Below are 8282 nucleotides of genomic sequence, written 5' to 3' on the forward strand. Positions count from 1 at the left end.
TATGTTCTCAAATATGTCGTTCTTTGTTTTTCTTGTATGCAAATATTTCTTCAAAGTATTGATTTTTGAACAAATTAATAGTCATATTCAACACTAAATCAAGTAATTAACATGGTATTCACTCGTTTTTTTTTTTTTGTTATAAATAGTATTGAATATTTAAATAAAATGGAATTGTTTAGCTGACACAAAAGTCAGACATTAATTATTGTTGGCTATATAAAAATATGTTTTGATTTTATATTATTTTTTCTCTCATTCAATTATTTTTTCTCACTCTTTGGATTATACACATTCACATTGAGTATGTTTATACGATATCAATATACGGTTTTGACATTTTTAACTCTCTAAACAAAATATAAACATTGAATTCAAGAGTATTTGTTAAGCACAACATTCTTTTTTTCTTTTCAAAATACCCTAATGTACCATTTGTATGTGATTGGCAGTGATGCAAGTGGCATACTTTTTAAAATATGAGTGGTGTAAAGATTAATTCCCTTTTGAGCTCTAAAATAAAGATTTAATTATTTTTGGTCCATTCACTTATTTTTGAGGTTCACTTTATTCTTTAAATTCTAAAATAATAATTTCACTTTAAAGTTTTGTTTGTTAATGCAACTTGTCTTTTCCATCTAATTATACTATTAATCAAAGTAAAATATGTATGTGACATGACAAATTACCTGCACGGGTCAAAGCTCACATCTTTAAATCTTTCTCATCTTTGCGTTTTTTTAATTTTTTTCAAGAAACAATAATATGGTCTATTTTAGAACAAAATAATAACAAGATATTTAACAAAGATGTTTTCACACACAATTGTAAAGTCTTGCAATAAGACGTCCAATCTAAGTGAATTCCTAAATTCAACACATGTCATGACATTCAATTTAACAATATCGACATTGTCAAATAAGTTAGGACTTACAAATTTCGACATATAAATTTTAATAAAAGCTTAAATATATATTGGTCACTTTAATGATATATTTACCACCAGTACGATCACTCACAAATGTGAGGTTTTAAATTCGAATATTAAACATAATACTCAACTTAACAATATTTAGATTTGCAAGTTGGCTAGAACTCAATGACCTCATTTTTATTCCTTTATTCCTAAATCCACAATTTTAGTAGCATCTTTCATAAGTTTTTTGATTTTTCCCACAACTCAACAGGTGTAATATTCAATAATGATATAGAATTATATTTAATGATGTATTACATTTATTAAAGATTTTTGAGGTATAAAGAATTATATTTAATGATGTATTACATTTATTAAGAATTTTTGAGGTATAAATTAACGATGTGACATAATCAAATGTAATTCTATATCATTAATAAAAATGACATATCATAAGACCAAACCAAAAATGATGGATTACAAAAATAAGTTGGTTTAAATATTTTATTTTCCTGTATATATAATCTTTTTTTTTTTATTTTGGTCCTCATAACTTTTTTGGTTTACATCCTTGTAATATATAAAAAAAAATTATTTTTGGTCTTTAACGTTAAGTGGACATTACAAAATTGTTAATTGATAAAGGAAAATATTTTTTGGTCCCTGTAAATATAACATTTTTTTGGTCCTATAAATTTAACAGTTTTCAGTTTTAGTCTATGAAAGATATTTTTTTTATTTTCATTCCTACAATATTCTAAAACTTTATTTTTTATCTTTAACATCTCTGATGAAATGTAATAATTTGTAAAGTTATTTTTATTTGTTATTTAAATCGTATTCAACACCACCAATGACAAACCTAAAAAGTGAATTTCATCATCATCTTCATCAACCCAACAATCTTTATTTTCCCCCATACAACTCAATAAGGATGTCAATAAGATAAACATTTCATCACATCAAATAGTAATAACATTAGAATAATCGAAAACAAAGTAAATACACGTTTTGGTCCCACAAATAGAAAAATAAAAAATCATAGTAGAATAAACTAAAACAGTAAAGTTACATGTTGGTCCCCAAAAAGAAGAAAATAAAGAAGAAATAACATTACCTTTAACACGCACGAGTTGCTCCAACACCAATCATTTATCTCTTTCACAAAAGATCACATAGACAAACCATGATAACAAACTAAGCACAAGCGATGAACACGAGTTCGTGACCACCACCATTCATATTCTTTTTGCTGACCAACCTATTGGGACATGTTTTAGCTACACTTTTGATGAGAGTGAAATTCTACATGATGAAACTTGTGTTAGCAATGATTTGTACAACTTCTTGCAGGTATATCTTATTATGGTTCTAAATTGCAGTGCAGTTCTAATATGAAGCTAGATATCGTCATAAAATTTTGGTTGATGCCTCCATAATTATAATTGCAGTATTGTGGTGGAATTCTTATGAACTTTTATATATCAGTCGTAATTGCGACCACAACTTGGGAATATATATATATAGCATGTTGTTAATTGTGGATCGCAAAAAATAGTAATTTATTCAAAATCTATTATGTTGCATTTATTACTATTGTGCTGTTATAGTCTCAATCTGACCTTTTACTAAACTGTTCAAATTCTACAACATTATATAACACATTTGTAAAAAAAATTTAAAGCACTGCTCATGAAGCATATGTTGTGTATAAATTATACTTATGAAATACTAATTAAGTTTTTTTTTCTATAATCATAGGAATTTTTCAACCAGCACCCTAATTTCGTTAAAAATGACTTTTATATTATTGGAGAATCATACGGTTGACACTATATTCCAACTCTTGCATCCCAAGTTCACCAAAAACCAAAGACTGTATAATGAAGGAACTGATATAAATCTCAAGGTTTAACGCTATTTCCTATTAATTTTATAATTATATAAATTTATGAACACAATCTATATATTTTTTTTAAATATATGCTACATCAATATTTTGATGTCTCTACAATAGTTTTAAATTGGGTTATTTGTTATACTGCAAACATTGACTTTGATTTTGTAATAAAATATTGGTAAATACAATTGATGGAGTCGTCACTACAAAAAAATTGACGTATAGTGACACCTAAAGTGTGTCACTAAAAGTAAAAAACTGTAGGTAAAGATCAATAATAATTTGAGTGACACTCAAATTTGGTGTCAAATTTAAGGGGCGTCCTGCTACACCTTGAGGACTGTCACTAAATGTTCTGAGGATTGTCCCTACATGTTTTTGATTTCTACCTACAATAATGACTGTCACTAAACATAAGATAAATATAAATAAAATATTGATCTATTCCTACGACATTGTCTGTCACTAAAACCTATAATTATTTATTAAATTAAATTTATTTTATTTTATCTCCCTACTAATTGTAATTCTAAATTATTAATACCAGTAAATTAAATTTAAATTTCTAATTTATTTTTATTAACTAATGTCATTGAAACATACAGTAAAATATAAATTAATTTTACTAATTTTATTAAAACATAATAAATAGTTATTTTACTCTAAAAGATTCGATAAACTTTCAACATAAGATAGAATGAATTTCTTAATATTTATCGTGATAAACTGCAAACTAATTTCATAAAGAACAATAATCATCTTCCTAAACAAAATATTTGATAAATACTGCAAAAAGTTTTGGTTATGAATTTAAAAAGTAAATAATGGAATACAGGATCCAAATCCAACCAAAAGTGTAAGTTGGCTACCTGACTAGAACCAGTCAACTACAACACTTAATTTTAATGAGACACTTCAAAATTATTGTGTTTCTGTGGTCACACTGCTTAGGAATGGCCATGTTATTAATGTATTTCATCTTGCTGCAAGTGATTTATCTGAATTTTGACTTTTTGTTGCTTAATGAAATGGCAGTGGTGTTTTTCTTAATTTAGCCTAACAGTAGTTCATCGCACACTGTTGTATCAACAGAAGAATAATAGAGAACAAGGAAAATTAGCATTTTAAGTGTTGTTTGAACTGTAATATAAAAAATATCAGATAAATTCAAAAGCTAATAAAACTAAATTATTATATGTATTATTGTATGCAGATAAATACAAAAGCTAATAAAGCTAATATCAGATATGTAGTTCATCTATTTCAGTACACATTGAACTATTCCAACCAAATTGGATATACATTTATATCCCTAAACAGAAGATGGGAAAATGCTGAATGTTCCAAACTAAAAGTGATTAAAAAGACACAGTTCAGTGAAGACTATCAAAGCATCGTTGTATCTAGTATTAGTGATTAAACAAGACTAGTGCACCAAGTAGCAGTAAATATACAGAGGCGGCTCTTTATTGGGAATAAGGAGATAAAACTCAAGCTCAAATACTTAAAGTATCATACATACATCATAAATAACCTTCGCAATAAACATCTTTGAAGAGAAGCAATTCATCATGTAGGTTCAAGTGGGAAATTTGACCTGTAAAGTAGGACATATGTGAGTTCATAATCAATGGCTGAACATACAGATTCAATGGTGAACAAAATTGAAAAGCTCACTACTTTTCTCTGAAGGAATCAGTATTAATGAACAATAAAATGGCAGTGGTGTTTTTCTTAATTTAGCCTAACAGTAGTTCATCGCACACTGTTGTATCAACAGAAGAATAATAGAGAACAAGGAAAATTAGCATTTTAAGTGTTGTTTGAACTGTAATATAAAAAATATCAGATAAATTCAAAAGCTAATAAAACTAAATTATTATATGTATTATTGTATGCAGATAAATACAAAAGCTAATAAAGCTAATATCAGATATGTAGTTCATCTATTTCAGTACACATTGAACTATTCCAACCAAATTGGATAGAATCTAATATAGCAAGAGACTCATTATGAACTACACCACTAACAGGACACCGAATATAGAGCAGAGGAGTGAACAAGAGAATAGGAAGAAGAAGGCTGAACAAGAGGGGGATCCTCTATTAGGCCTCAAACAGAACAAGCCCAAGATTTAGAAGGTTTATACTCAGTAATTCAGAGTAATGTATAAGCAAAATACCAAGTTTATACTCAGTAACTCACACTAATGTAACTAACTCAGAGAAATTATATATGGTTAAATGCACTATTTACTCTTGGTTCATGTTTGATTGAACAACAGGAACAGAATTATGAAAAGGAAATGAAAAAAACTTCTCTTCTTTTCCATCAAAAAGTTTTGCTTTAAGTGCACCAAGAAAAAAATTTCAATCTGACCCAAATTCATTTACATCCTCAAAAGAAAAGGGTTCAGTGTTTTCCATCTTGAAAGTTGAACTAGCACCACGATTATATAACTTCAAAATACTTAACTATTGTTTCAAAAGATGAAGGCACTTCTACTCCATTAGGCAGTATCTGCTTCAGCACTTGATCTACAGACATAACTTGCCAAGCATAATGTGAATATTTGTAGAACGTAGGAAAGCATAATGTGAGAAATATATGAATCATTAGAAAAAGAGTGCTCTCAGTGCCACCACATAGGTGTATCTATATTACAATGGGACAACTCAGCATGCAGTCAGATTTAAAGATCTGATAATTTTGACACAGGAAAAAGATGCCACTACTCACCCATCTTCCTGATGGTCTTTGACGAACTCCTACAAATCTGTGGTGACTCTTGATGATTTCTTTCTGCTACAGATTCCATTATCAGTTACTGCTCTTACCATCTTTTATATGATTACTATGTCTCAAACTCTGTCACTACATTGATAACCGAACCTTTTTAGCTTACTCAATTCTTGACTAACTCCCCCAGATCCTTCTCTCTCCCTTCTATATGCTTATTCCTAAAGAATTAACACGGATAGATGGCAAGTCAGCATCCAGAAATCGTGTTAAAAAACAGTTTCTTCAGTATGCTCCAAAAGAACAATGGTGATGCTTGTTAAGTTTTTTCAGTTTCTTCTGTTTCTTCAGTTTCTACTAAAACCAGTAAGGTCATTTTATGTTTGTTAAGTTACAAGCCTTTGCCCTTACAATGACTCTAATTGAGATGCTTGAGTTCTTCAATGCTTTAATTTTTAACTTTCTCAATTGATGAAAGCTTACATGCCAAAATTTTGCAAACATTCAAATTTGAAAATACAGACAGCCCCATTTCTATGTTTCATAAGCATAGGTCCCCAACTCCCCCATGACAAATTTAGATTAATTGAAATTCAATTAACTCTAACAGGTAAACAGAGTATTTGACAAACTTTAGATCTTAGCAGATATGGCGGTGGCTTCAGCTCAAACTTTGTAGTGACTTTAGTTGCCCCATCTTTCCTTATGCATCTTCCCTGCAGTATTCAATAAGCAAACTTCAAAACTGGGCATGTTTTTCCACCCAATGAAACAAAGTAAAAAGGTCTAATACAATATGATATGACAAGTGCCTAATCATGGATGTTGTTAGTTTGAGGTTGAGATTGATGTTGTAAGAAGGAGAAACCATTCATATTCATATCAAATTTTTAACATCCTTTTCGCTAATTTCATGTTCATATCAATCCTTAAACACCTTATTGACAAACATATGACAAATCAAAGAGAACCAACCTCAGGCGCATAACATCAAACATCTAATACTCACTGTTTCACCTGACCAAACTCCGATTCTCAAAATGATGCCGGTTTTCAAAACCCCATTCAACGGTTACTCCGTCAAGTTTAGTCCATTCTACGAAAACCCCATAGCCGTCGCCATCGTTTAACCCCGTTTGTCGTGACTCTTTCCTCTCCGGTTCATGGGATGACACCGTCAAATTATAAACTCTCGATCGTCCCATTTCCGTTCGCACTTTCAAAGAAAACGCTTACTGTGTATATTCCTCCGTTTGGAACCCTCGTCACGCCGATGTGTTCGCTTCCTCTTCCGGTGATTGCACTATCCACGAATCAAGTGCAGCTTCGTGAGCTCCACTGTTCATACTACCGCATGCAAGCTCACTGTAATTTTCTAATCGACATGGCTAGGGTTCTATTGCTCGATTAGGGTTTGATTGGGATTCTATGATAGGAGTTTGATTGGGATTCTATGATAGGAGTCTATGATAGGAGTGAAACAATGGTAGAAGTAGAAGAGATTTTAATTTGGATAAAAATGAAAAGCATACAGATTTTGATTTGGGGAAATGAGAAGTTAAATAAAAAAGAAACAAGGGTGAGGTGAGTTTGTTTTCTTAAAAACATTTAAAGATGAGTGTCACAATAGATAATTTTTTTTGTAGTGCGTGATTGCTATTACTTAACCATCATAAAAATTCTTAAAATCTTTATTTTGCAACTACAATTGATGTTGTAGGAAACAATTTAGAATTATATATGATCTTTGTTGCATCCTATTAAAATTCGTGATTCTCAACAAAATAATTTAAACTCTTGCTTATTAATATAAATGATTATTATTTTTTGTATTGCATGTTTTTGTTCATTGATTTGACTGACCTCAATACAATAATAGGGTTTTGCTATTGGTAATGGATTGACAAACCCATTAATTTAGTACCTTGCATACACACAATATGCACTTGATATGAAATTGATTACAAAGAAAAATCAAGATGAAATCAACGAAACGATCCAAGTGTCAGGATGCCATAAAAACTTGCGTTACAAGATCACTTTTAAACTCCTAACACACCCTCTTTTATCTATGTTGTCAAATATAATTTTTGAAATTCTCAATTGATAACATTGTTTTGTACTTATTTATTGTTGTACTACTCTTCATTAGCTATAGCAATGAAAGCACCAACGTTACGGACACATTAATGATGGAAAGACTAATGCGAAAATTGTTATAAAAATAACTTTTTCATTATTTTTTTTGTATGATTACAATCTACTAATTTTTGATTTATAGCAACACATAAATGATATTTTAACAAATATACTTATGATTTACCATAATGAATAGATTCTTATAGAAATTATAAACATCTTGTCCTCGAGGTGAAAATTAAACTAAAAGACTCAAATTAATAATCAAATTTATGTAATACATTTTCTTTTCACATGTTCAATTCTACTCCATTCTTGACTCATAACAATAGCTAAAGAACCTAGCGAAACATATATTCATACACGGAATAAATATTTATCATTAATCAATTAATTAAAAATAAATATTTTCTTATATCTTTTAAATAAAAATAATAATAATTGTAATACATTAAATATAATTTATTATAAAAATTGAACACTAGAGTAAAATGATTTTTTTTATTATATATGGACTAAAATCAAATTTCTTTCATTTTGTAAAGAAGTTTTATTTTATAACATCTAAAATCAAATTTCTTATATTT

The 8282-nt window shown here is 29.2% G+C and overlaps 1 long non-coding RNA gene across 1 annotated transcript; it reads right to left on the reverse strand.

Moving 5' to 3' along the window:
- Positions 1-4193: 4193 nt before the first annotated feature.
- On the reverse strand, positions 4194-7226 carry LOC101507108 (uncharacterized). Its single transcript, XR_190037.4, has 4 exons — positions 6532-7226; positions 6189-6272; positions 5293-5354; positions 4194-4413 (listed from the first exon to the last, which is right to left on the reverse strand). It is a non-coding gene; the product is annotated as an uncharacterized lncRNA (long non-coding RNA).
- Between the last annotated feature and the right edge of the window lie 1056 nt (positions 7227-8282).

This window comes from Cicer arietinum, chromosome 6 (genome assembly GCF_000331145.2).
Source record: "Cicer arietinum cultivar CDC Frontier isolate Library 1 chromosome 6, Cicar.CDCFrontier_v2.0, whole genome shotgun sequence".
Lineage (NCBI taxonomy): Eukaryota > Viridiplantae > Streptophyta > Magnoliopsida > Fabales > Fabaceae > Cicer > Cicer arietinum.